At 37.7% G+C, this 13,227-nt stretch overlaps 1 long non-coding RNA gene across 1 annotated transcript; it reads left to right on the top strand.

The window, feature by feature from the left end:
* The first annotated feature begins 269 nt into the window (after nt 1–269).
* Nucleotides 270–7,884, top strand: LOC124869107. Its single transcript, XR_007038488.1, has 4 exons — nt 270–424; nt 585–638; nt 3,091–3,220; nt 6,912–7,884. It is a non-coding gene; the product is annotated as an uncharacterized LOC124869107 (long non-coding RNA).
* Nucleotides 7,885–13,227: the final 5,343 nt, after the last annotated feature.

Raw genomic sequence — 13,227 nt, 5'->3', positions numbered from 1 at the left:
ATTGCCTCATTAAGTGTTGGCTGAATTTTTGGGTCCAAAGAATCCCAACCCATTAGTGTGTACGGAGAACAAAGGAGGCTTTAGATGGAACGAGGAGAAGCTACGAATACTGCAGGATGAGTGGTTGATTGTCTTCAGTGTTTTTCAGCCCTGATCCTCAAGGTAACCCTAACCCTAACCCTAACACACCTGATTCAGGTGACTGCAGTTAAGCAAAAGCCTTTTAATCAGCCATCAATAGAAACCAAGTGTGGTGAAGCAGGGAAACTTCTAAAACATGCGGGACAGTGTGCCCCAAGGACCAATGTTGAAAAACACAGTCTAAGAGATTCTGGTTGGGGGCTGGCAAAAACAGATGAGCGGAGCTGCATGGGAAAACCGTTGACCAGGTGAAAATTTCCAGGATGAAGATCTGTCAGAGGAGGTAACGGCTTGAATGATCTAGATGTGAATAACAATCTAACAGTGGCTTGAATCTGTAAGGCCATGAGGGCAAGAGGGAGTGAGTAACCCATGTTAACACAAGGAAAGGATAATAATACTAGAAAAAGTAACTCAAAGAGCTTCTTGATTCTACTACACAGGTTGATCCTCAGGTGGAAGGCAGTTGTCCAGCAGCTCCTGTTTAACTGCAGAAGGTGATGAGAAGATTGCAGTCAGGTGTCAGATGAGCTGCAGAATGCCCACTGGTGGAGATCTGTTCAGCAGGACACACACTCACATACACACACACACACACACACACACACACACACACGCATGCACATGAACTAATTGTTCTTCTATACAAACATGCAAAACTTGCATTGCTATGATTAGGTGCAGGTTTTTTAAATTTATATAACATAAAGATTAATCTGTTCCATCTGTTGAACTGCTTCATCTGGAATTTTTGTTAGAGCAAACTCCAGTAATAATGCATTTTACATTTCAGAGCATTTCAGGTATTTGGGATAACGATGGCTCAGGTGGTAGGGATTTGTCCTGTAATCAAAGTCCTAAAGCTAACCTGTTTTTTTACTGTTACTAAAAATTTGGTGTTGAACTTTGTGACTTTAGGCTGTTATGTCTTAATGATTGTATACTTATATTTGAGGTAACCCTAACTTTTCTAAAATTAACACCAACAAAAGTCATTACTCTCTGAGTGCTAACAAACCAGTTTACCATCTGCTTCTTTTGTTAAGGTGTAAAATATAAATGCCAGCCCAGGCTTCAATACAAAGGCATTAATATAAATGAGTGAAAATATAAGATAAAAGCCTGCCTTCTTCCATTAGCGCTTTTCATTTTTAGCAACCCTCAGCTTTAAGCTCTAAATCTTTAATCAAATAGGTCTTTCATTGTGAAGTATAAAAAAACCCTGGACATTCTGTGTTCCAAAAAGGAGATTTGGTGTATGTATGTATGTGGTTTTGTGCATTTATTCATACGTTTATGCATGTGCGCCTTGCTCACAGTCTGTCTACAGATCAACCACATCCATATGTCCGTACAACACATTCCTCAGTGCTCACACAGACAGCTCTGAGGCGTCTTTGGCTCCCACAAAATAAAACCAAAAGCAGAAGTGACAGGAACAATTTGTACAATAACTGCATTCCTGTACACAAGCAAGTAATTTATCCTTGGAGGAAGTTAAACCAGCTGACTTATACAGTACAAAGAAAGAAACCACACATTAAAATGAGCATAATAAAAAAGATCCAGTGAAAAAGTATTTTAATGTTATGCCTATATAAAACATACTGTAAGGATTCATTTAAATCTTATTTTCTTTCTTTGTCGACTGCAGAATAAAAAGTGTGGTAGTAACTCTTTGCCTCTATACACGTTGCTAACCCCCCTTGTCGCATTACTGCATGCAGTATCTGCCTTGCATTTCTAATGTGTAGAAATATATGCTTTTATTTTTAGGTAGGGAGCGCTGCAGCATCGATTTTCTAATCTGATACTGTGCAATACTGTATGTAATTTCATTGTAGCTAAGACAAACTTTCACTGATAGTTTTGGACAATTAAAAAAAATTTTACATTTATTTAAATGCTGCATAAAATGTGGTACGATTGACTCAGTCATAACTTTTTAATCTCATACTACACATTGCAGACACTCTGTCTACACTGATAAAAGATTTGTTTGCTTTTCAGCATTCCAAATGCTTGAAGAGTGATGACAGTAGAATTGAATCTGTCTTTTGAGTAGTTTTATAATTGTTTGAGCACTTATAGTCATGCATATGCTGTGAATTAAGCATTGAACATTTATTCATTCATTAAAAATAGAAATTCACAGCATAAATATGTCCTGAAAGTCTTTTGTCATTCATCCAAATACACCCAATATACTCTATGTAACAGCGGTACATCATAAATAATACAAACATTTAAATTCATCGCAGAAGTAGATTTCTCACAAAATGCACTTTATCTATCCAAACTTAAGACAACATAAAAATGTTTTTAGACCACCATGCTCAGCAAGATAAAAATAAAGAAAAACTGTGTGGCAGCAGATTTAGTGACGAATATCTCACTCATATGCCATTTTACACAAGCTCTATTATATACTTTACTGTAAGAAAAAGCTTAGCTGGTGTTTTCTATTAGTTATAGGTAAGATATCTATACTTTAAAATTTGTATTAGTTGTGATTTTATTCATTCATGTTTAATTCCTGCTAATTTTCATCTTTTTAAAGTTTCTAATTTAAAAGTTTTTGTGGTACCTCTGTTTACTGCCGTTGTAGTTTCTATATTAAAGCAATATGCTTCTACAATTTCTTTGGTATGAATAATAATATTAATACCACAATAGTAAAGAATCTCAGAAAAGAATGTGATAGAAGATGATAAAAGTCATTTTTTAAATTTCCTTGTGAACAGAATTTAACACAAGAATATTTTGAAATAAAATCCATTTTACTGTTACATATAGAGACTAAATAAGTTAACACTCCACAGATATTCCACATTGAACTATATTGTGAAGGAAATTCATGTATTTTTTTCATGAACATGCCTTAAATGATTTCTTCCACAACAATTTTTTACCTATTCATTATTTCCTTGTGCTTGTTTTTTTATGCAGCTGTTTCTGGAAAGTTCATTTTCTCGGCTTGTTCTCTTCATAGAAGCTCCATGTCCCCAGGTTCCAAGAAACAAGGAAATCTGGAGGATTTTTTCTTTGACCGACAATGTGGGCATGCCTATGTGACTCTGTAAGTCCTTTTCAAACACCCTCATGGTGTCTTGTGGGAATCTGAGAATGCAGTTGTACTCACAGGCTGCGATTAGATGTAGATTAGAGAGCATGATCATTGTCAGAGAGCAAAATGTATGATTTATAAATGTAACTCTCCGCTAAAATGTCATGACTGAATGTTTTAGGTGGTCTAAATTTTTATCAAAGCTGTTTTAAATTGGTGCATGTACTGTAAATCCTTACATTTTCGAACTGAACACAGCATCTACCCTTAAACTATGCTCTGCTCTGTGATTTTCCCCACTGATGTCACTGTTGATCAGCTCCCTCAGATGACTTCAGTGTTTACTCCATATTTACTCCACTTTGAAATGGCCTACAAAATAGTACAGTTACAACCAATGAAATAATAAAATTTCCAACAAGGAAATCCCCTAACTGTTTTCTTACTGACCATGCACTAAGGAATTTACATTTTAAAGCATCAACAAATTGTTCTTTCTCACTATTATAGTTTCCTAAAAAACAGAAAAATCACATAAATGCACAATTATTTCTGTGTTTATATGTATTTTATATAAGGAATAAACAAAAAGCACTACTAAAATGAAAAAAAAGATTGTAGAAATATCAACACTTTTGAATAAAAATAGTACTAAGTAGAATTAAAGGAATTTGAATTTGCAAACACAGAACTTTGTTTTTAAGGTTTAGGTGCTTCTTCCTAAGGTTATCAGTATAAAGATGTGTGCACTTGTTGAAGACCTTCAACTGCAAAGGCCCTAGGGCCTTGGCCATTTCTTAAGTTGAGGGCATGGTAATTAGGACAGACTCTGTCTGGGGCCAATATCCTAATTCATTGGTGCTGTTAACAGCCTCAGTAAAGATCAAATGCAGTGCCAGCAGATCAAAGAGAGCAGCGGGGAGTTTGAAAGAGGAAGCCACAGCATCAATTAAATAAGGCTTTCATTCTCCAAAGTCAGGTGGTTGGGGGGACAGGTATGTGAAAAAGATGAAGGCAACACCTGGTCAATGTCCAGAAAAGCAGCGTCAATTAGGCTATAACTGAGGAGTGTGTGTAAATGTGTGTCTATGCTTGCAGGAACACCTGCCATTTCACTTGTATGAGGAGGTGTGCCCTGCCAGCTCTTTGTTCTAGTGAGGCTGATTTTAAAAATCTGGTACATAAATTAGGTTTTTTTGATTTTAATCTTTAATTAACACAGCAGTTTATACAGAAACCAAATTATCTAGTTATTTCCTTGTATACAGTGCAAGAAAAATTAGCAGTCAGGTGATCTAAAACATTGCCTAAAGACGGGTGTTTCATTACACTGCAACTGAGCAATATCCTGATTTGAATGTTTTTTTCCCTTGATGTTGATCACAGTAATTTACGTTTAGGCATTTGCTTATACAGAATACCAATCTGACGCTGTGGAAATGTTTGTATTGCCACGGCCACAGTATCACATAAAAGTCTTTCATTTTAATGGCATCAAAAGACATGATGCCATTGGAAAATAACTCTCAGGCAATGCTTTCCACTGCATTCAACACTGTAGTATACAAAATTTGATCACCAATTTGACAAAAAAATCCACAGCGGGAACTGGAAGAGAAACTTAAGCCATCACTTGCTGTGTAATTTATTCCACAAATAATTTTTAAACCACTCGGGAACTGTCACGGAGAATTAAAATTTCATTGCCATTTGTCAATTGATTCTTTATTGTGAGAAAAATTTAAATGGAAATGAGACAGTCATGGAAAGGTAATTTAACTGGTCATTATGCAGCAAAAATACTGTGAACTCCTCCCCTTTAATTTCATAAATAGTTTTTTCCTAAACAGGGGTCCCATGCACATACTTCAAAGACATTACAGGACCTGATGTTCTGCAAAAGCTCATTCACTTTTTCACAACAGGTGTTTTTCAAAACGTTACCATACATGGCATTATAGGAAACGGTGTGACGGTAACTTACAGGTCTATACTTTAAGAAAGTAAAACATAAAACATTTTCTCTCTCATTATTGTCAGAAGTTGAGAACAAAAAGGCTATGTGTATTTTTAATCTGACACATACATATACAGTCTGCAATAAACAGTTTATTCCACTGATGTTAATACAGAGCATTTTGCTGAAGCACTAAGCTAAGATTAGCATGTCTTCTCTCTATTTTGATATTACTCATTGATAATTTGGCTCATGATAGGTTTTATGCTACTTCAGTTGAATGTGTGTGGACAAAACTTACAAAAACTATTTTTCCCACTGTATAAACTTAGCACTTTAATTTTAATGCTGTAATTTGTTATGACTAGTGTTTCAGCTGCTCTCCTTCATTTGGAGAACTGTCTAAGCACAGAGCACAGAGCTGCTCACATCACATAGCTGTAGCACTTTCTCGGAGACTGTGATTGTTACTGTAAAGTGTGGTTGCTAGGTAAAACTAATTTGTTTATTTGTTACATCAACAGAATGCACAATGCAGAGCCCAGCCTTTAAAGCAATTTTTAAGCCAGGCACAAAGAAGCAGGCCATGACTTTAAAACATAAGCTGCACAAAATGAAGCCACACAGCGTGCTGAAAAAGAGAGTTTACATTATTCAGGGCGTCTGGTACTGTTAATTTAAATGCCTACATCCACACACCTGATCCCTACTACGGTTTTACATATTGGGTAACTATCAGCAGGCCAGTAATGTGACATAAAAAACAGTTGGGGTTGATTCTTTTGGTGTCTAAATATTAAACAAAGAACAAAAAAGATCGTAACAGAGGCCAACTTCACACCCCAGGCATGACCTAAAGAAAGAAACCGTCAGAGACTGTTTTTCAAGGAGTTTATTATCAGACAGTTCAGTTATTGCCTAACCTTAGCCCTCCCTAACAAAGTGTGCCATAACATGTAATATAACCGCATGACAGACACAGAAGCACGTAAATAATTTTGCAGAGACATGTCCAGAAACATTCTGGATTAGTGGACATGTCCAAATTATATTTTATGATTGAGAAAAGTAATTTGCATTGATATAAATATGTAACTGGTTGGCTTTAAGTTGCCTGGTTGAATGTATTTTCCACAGACCGTTAAACAAAAATGGTTCCTCGACAAAAAAAACCTTGGTTCTGAACATATAGGACAGTCTATACTGTTTCATTATGTAGCAATCAGCTGGTTGTCCCTTTGGAGCATTGTGAGGTCTAAAGTCACTGAGGTATAGCTGCTCTTTGGTATGTTTTAAGCTTGTGTAACTTTTTATTGGTTTTATTGGTTGAGGCCTGAGGCCACTAATTAGCCAGAAACTCCCTATCAACCATTTAAACTAAGAAAGCCTTTCAGACGAGGAGCAAAATACCTTCAAAAAACAACAAAGAGAGTCTGTTAATCTTGTATTTAAGGACTTATAGTGATTAAAAAAATATTACTTCAGGTATTTTTAATGGTGAAACAAGACAAAGCAGATGATTTATCACCGCTACAAACAACAAAAGCATCACAAAGGCAGCCAGGGAATAAGTACCAAACCATGGCGATGATCACTTTAAATCACATGGAATAGGTATGAAGACTTTTGCAAGGCACCGAATAGGTGCAAATGTATATGGGTTAATATCTGTAAACTGAACACAGCATCTACCCTTAAACTATGCTCTGCTCTGTGATTTTTCCCACTGATGTCACTGTTGATCAGCTCCCTCAGATGACATCAGTGTTTACTCCATGTTTACTCCACTCCTGCCTGAGAGATATCACACCAGGCTACCACGTGAACACATGCCTGATGAGTGGATTCCACAGCCACACAGCCAGGACTTCCTTTAAGGCTAATCTATTTGGCCTTGGAAAACAGTGACTACGTCATGAGTAATTTGGCCCCTTGTGTGAAGTATGGCAAGAGGTTCTGGCTTTCTTCTTTAAATTCCACTCCCAGACCTTTCTCTGCAGCAAATCTTCTGACTTCGCTTTTACAAAATTTCTAGAGTTTCTACCTTGAAAGTGCTGACATTTTGGGAACTTGAGTCATGTTGTCCCCTCTCCAGATTTAGGATGTAGCTTTGCCTCAGTGAATGCTTTATACTGCAGCAAGATGAGAAACATGATAGGATGTGAGGTGATTAACGGCTGCTGCACATTATGGAGGCCTGTAATGCCTGAGCCCTGTGTCAAGCAGATTCAGGGGCTATTGGGAGGTAATTACATGTCAGCCTTACAAACATTGTGCTTCCTAGGGATGTTGTCAAACCTTATTTAGTTTTCCCTTTTAAACTATCTTAACCCCTGGCTGTATCCCAATGGGTGGGGGGTGAGGGCGGATATATGTGGTGGCTGCCAATGTTCAATCATTGAACCTTTTCTTTCCATACCCTAAAGATTTTGATGTGAATTTTGAATTTCAGACACCTCTCCTTTCATGTTAAATGCCAGTACCAACAAATAAATTCCTTTCTGACATTATACAGATGTAACTGAATCAAATTGATTTGTTTTTAGAAAGAAAAAGGCCCAGAATTCCCTCATCTCTGTTTCTTTATCCACATTTGTCATTCTCAATCTAGAGATACACTGACCAGAGGTTGTGTACAGCTCTGACCTCTCAGTACCAGTTTCATTCAATTCAGATTTTTTTTAAAGAATTTTGAATGAAAATAAAACAAATTTTTTTTCTATTTGCTGCAGAAGTTGAAAATTGATCTGTCTCAAAAATGTAATGTTTTCAGTAAAATAAAATGAAGATTTTCTGAAAAAGAGCCCAAAGTGACAGAGCTGTCTTTCTGCCTGTGAAAACTACAAATACATTGAGATATTTTAGGTTATAGGACAGATGTATCTGTACAAATAAAACCCAATTATAAATAATTACAGCATGTCTCCTTTACTCCTTCACAAGACAAATTATAGCTCACTAACTTTTTTTGCTCAACTTACTCAAAAAGTAAAGTCGAGTCATTTCTCAAAGTTTCTAACTTTTTAGAAAAAACTGTTTTTAGAAAAAAAAATCCATTCAAAGTAAAAGTGTGTCAAGCTTAACATTAGATAGGAAAAATGTCTGATTTTATTCATTTAATATAACTACATACTTAAGCAGCATTTCATGTCATGAACAAAGACAGGACAGTACTTCACCATCTGCAAACTTCTCAGTAAGAAAAGTAGATATTATCCTTCTAGACGTTGATAAATTACATCATCATCAAATTTGCATTATTGCTTAAGTGCATGTAATCATAATGGATGCTGTAGAAGAGAGGAGTTTGCATTGCGGAAGAGAAAAAGTGAATTAGAAAAATGAAAGTTGCAAACAACTGTCCAACTGGGCTTGGGGCTGGCAAAAGTGACCCAAGAGAAACACCATAGTAACTGTAGTTTTTACAATCCTTGAGAGGTGTTTTTCTTGTCTTGTTAAGTCTCGTTGAGTTTTGACCTTTGCATGATTCAGTTATTTATAATAACCTCTCTGTTTTGAGCACTTTGGGAAAGAGGAGAGGCCTATGGCTGAACCTGCTGCTCCTAGAGAAGAGCAAGCTTGATATACACTTGAAAAAGTTAATAGATTCAGTATACTGATTCAGTATATTGACAAACTATTGACAAAAACAAGATACACTGATTTTCACAATTAGCATTACAAACTCTAAATTTGAGTCTCTGTGTGTAATCCCTCTAGTAAACCCTTCCCTTAAGATTTTACCTTGAGATTTTCAAAAGATTTGCAAACATTTGTAAATCCTACATGCACCTTGAACGAAGAAGACTCATCAGAAGTGGCTGGTGGGTAAAATTGGCCGATTTTTGATATGAACCTTTTCCTTCACTCCCTTCCCAGTGTGTTGAATAGTAAAACTGATGGAGCCTCATATGACATCCCCAAACATCTGCTGGTTGTAGTATTAGACGGATGGGAGGAGACTACTAATACAAGAAGCCACCTCCAATCATTCAGCGTGAATGATTATTAGACTGAAGAGTTTTATAAAAAAAAAAAAAAGGGGAGTCTTGCACTTCTAGCTCAGACTCGCTGCTGTGGGAGCATGACAACGTGTTTCATTTCATGCATCTGCACAAATTCGGTCTTTATGCAACCCAGGACAGATTGGGGTGAATAAATTAAACCATTAGCAGCTGCCCAGTCTGGGAACTTGATAAATGTTAGAAATAGAGCGAGTGGGGTATAGAGGAGCCAAGCTAATTATCAACTAATTAGGCATTCACAAGTTGAACTCAAATGGGACTTGGGCTGTGGTTGGTTGTAGGAGTTTTGGACACGGCTGGGGCTGTAACTCCATGGATCCGACAGTCAGCAGCATGCGGCGAAGAGCAGTAGTGGAGAGGTTGTCAGGGCATGATAATCAGAGCTCCATAACCCTGTGAACAACTTCAAAGTGTAGCAAGCAATGTGCAGCATGCATATCAAGTGAGCAGTGCAGAATGGGAGCCACACTGGGGTGTTGTAGAGATCCACTTAAAGGGTTCCGATAAAAGAAAGATTTTTGGAAGTTTTTGGCTTTTTTCTTTATTCTTTACCAAACAAACAGCCTCACTTGGAGGAAGTGAATGCTCTAGCCCCCATAAACTGTAGATATTCTTGTTAAACTAGATAACACTGAAGAAAGTGTGATGTTCGGCAGAGTGGGATGGGAATCATTTTCCCCCTCTCAGGCCTCTTTTTGACTCTCCCCCCCTTCTGTTTCTGTTTAAAGTTTCTGTTTCTCTATGCAAATGAGAGAAGCCACATTGATTTGGCCTTCAGTTTTATGTTCCTATGGCAACAACATAACTACAAAGCGCTTAAAGCAGAGCACTTTTATCCCTGTGTCCCTCTGATCTTCAGGAAATTAGCATATCGGGAAACAGGAGAGCTTGCAGAGGAAAGCAATTGTGCTTTGGGAAGGCCGCGCTGGCTGCCTGAACAAAAAACAAAACTGCGGTCATTTAGGAGGAACTTGGCAAACACATAGGGAAAGCAGAAAAACAGAAACAATCATGTGGAGATTATGAATTCACAACATAAAAAACAAGTCAAAACCTTCCCTGTCATGGTGTCGACACAAAAAATTCAAATTATTTCTCAGTTCAATTCAGTTCAAATGTGAACCTCCTAAATTGTATTGATTCATGAAACAGAGTGATGTATTTTAAGCTTCAATCTTAATTATTGTGTCGCACAGCTAATAAAAGGCCAAACTTCAGTTTTTCAGAAAATTAGAAAATTATATAAACATTATTTTTTATGCAGAAATACCAGCCTACTAAAAAGTATGTCCATGTACATTAATATTCAAAAAAATTAAATATGTGTTGTGATTAGCAGCAGGCTTATTTGTCAGATTAACAGTACCCTTAAGCATTAAACATACTTTATATTAAACCCATATTTCTGTATTAAACATGTTTTTATTGGTCTGATGTAATTTTCTGATCTAAGAAATTAAATGTCTTGTTTTCAGTAGCTGTAATCATCATAAAGAGAAATAAATGCAAAAAAAAAATCTGCTTGTGTGTAATTAATCTACATAATGTGCTTTCCTCAGTGAATTGAGTTACCAAAATAAATTAACTTTTCAATAATAATCAAATTTATTGAATGGGTCTGTATTGTACAGTTTATGCATTAAATACATGATTAAATATGGGGCTCCTTTTGCTTCAAGGTGCCTGGTCATGTTGGAAAATTAAGTCAACATTTCCATAAAGTCTATCAACAACGGGAAGCATGAAGTGTTCTAAAATTTCCTGGTAGATGTCTCCTTTGAATTTTGACTTGAAGCAACAGTGGACCAGTAGCAGATGAACTGGCTCATCAAATCCCCACAGAGAAACTGCAGAACATTCACACTGAACCTCAAGCAACTTTGATTCAGTGCCTCTCCACTCTTCCTCCAAGCTATGGGACCTTGAGTTCCAAATGAAGTGCAGATTTGACTTATGTCTGGAAATACAACTTTGGAACAGTGAGCAATAGTTCACTCTTCGGTTATTAGCTCAGGTAAGATGCTTCTGACATAGTCTCTGGTTTAAAAGTGGTTTAACATAAGTAATGTGACAGATCAGAGGCTCGCAGTCCTGATTCTGAGTCCATTGTTTATGTTTTATGTAGGTCTTTGCTCCTGCACACCTGATTCAAATGATTGCATCACCTTCTCAGCATACCATCATTGCAGAAGCAGTAGGTCCTGAGGATCAGGATTGAGAACTACTGTCCTAGATACTCCACATCTGTGTTTGGTAGCTCTTGAAGAACTAGCCCAGAGGTGAATGACTAAACAAGTGTCAGAGTCCAGCATACTTTAGATATTCTCCTACTCCAGCACAGCTGAATTAATTGGCTGAATTACATCCTCAGTTTGTCATAAAGTTCTGCACAGATGTGGTAATGAGCCATTTAGTTGATTCACACATTTTAAAACATGCACAGCACTGGCTCTTGAGTACTGGAGTTTGTCATAGGATGGTTAAAACAACAAAATGTTCCTATTTAAGAAAATCCTGATTATGTTAAAGCACATTAGCTGACAGACTCTTCAGTCATGCAAATTATTAGTTGTTGTTTCAGTTAAATACCTGTAACAGTAACTGCAGCTTATCTGCACTCTTTAATGCATCTCTAAAAACAATAAAACTGGTTTAATCTGTTAATTTTGAGGGTCTTGAGGGTATTCCTATGCATAAAGCAAAGCCTAGTCTGGCATTGTTCAGTTTAAAGTGCGGTGTGCCAACAGCTAAACTACAGATCCTTCTCAAAATATTAGCATATTGTGATAAAGTTCATTATGTTCCATAATGTCATGATGAAAATGTAACATTCATATATTTTAGATTCATTGCACAATAACTGAAATATTTCAGGTCTTTTATTGTCTTAATACGGATGATTTTGGCATACAGCTCATGAAAACCCAAAATTCCTATCTCACAAAATTAGCATATTTCATCCGACCAATAAAAGAAAAGTGTTTTTAATACAAAAAACATCAACCTTCAAATAATCATGTACAGTTATGCACTCAATACTTGGTCGGGAATCCTTTTGCAGAAATGACTGCTTCAATGCGGCGTGGCATGGAGGCAATCAGCCTGTGGCACTGCTGAGGTCTTATGGAGGCCCAGGATGCTTCGATAGCGGCCTTTAGCTCATCCAGAGTGTTGGGTCTTGAGTCTCTCAACGTTCTCTTCACAATATCCCACAGATTCTCTATGGGGTTCAGGTCAGGAGAGTTGGCAGGCCAATTGAGCACAGTGATACCATGGCCAGTAAACCATTTACCAGTGGTTTTGGCACTGTGAGCAGGTGCCAGGTCCTGCTGAAAAATGAAATCTTCATCTCCATAAAGCTTTTCAGCAGATAGAAGCATGAAGTGCTCCAAAATCTCCTGATAGCTAGCTGCATTGACCCTGCCCTTGATAAAACACAGTGGACCAACACCAGCAGCTGACACGGCACCCCAGACCATCACTGACTGTGGGTACTTGACACTGGACTTCTGGCATTTTGGCATTTCCTTCTCCCCAGTCTTCCTCCAGACTCTGGCACCTTGATTTCCGAATGACATGCAGAATTTGCTTTCATCCGAAAAAAGTACTTTGGACCACTGAGCAACAGTCCATTGCTGCTTCTCTGTAGCCCAGGTCAGGCGCTTCTGCCGCTGTTTCTGCTTCAAAAGTGGCTTGACCTGGAGAATGCGGCACCTGTAGCCCATTTCCTGCACACGCCTGTGCACGGTGGCTCTGGATGTTTCTACTCCAGACTCAGTCCACTGCTTCCGCAGGTCCCCCAAGGTCTGGAATCGGCCCTTCTCCACAATCTTCCTCAGGGTCCGGTCACCTCTTCTCGTTGTGCAGCGTTTTCTGCCACACCTTTTCCTTCCCACAAACTTCCCACTGAGGTGCCTTGATACAGCACTCTGGGAACAGCCTATTCGTTCAGAAATTTCTTTCTGTGTCTTACCCTCTTGCTTGAGGGTGTCAATAGTGGCCTTCTGGACAGCAGTCAGGTCGGCAGTCTTACCCAT

Source organism: Girardinichthys multiradiatus, chromosome 5 (assembly GCF_021462225.1).
Source record: "Girardinichthys multiradiatus isolate DD_20200921_A chromosome 5, DD_fGirMul_XY1, whole genome shotgun sequence".
Taxonomy (NCBI): Eukaryota; Metazoa; Chordata; class Actinopteri; order Cyprinodontiformes; family Goodeidae; genus Girardinichthys; species Girardinichthys multiradiatus.
The sequence above is the reverse complement of the archived record's forward strand: the minus strand, read 5'-3'. Positions and strand labels throughout refer to the sequence as shown.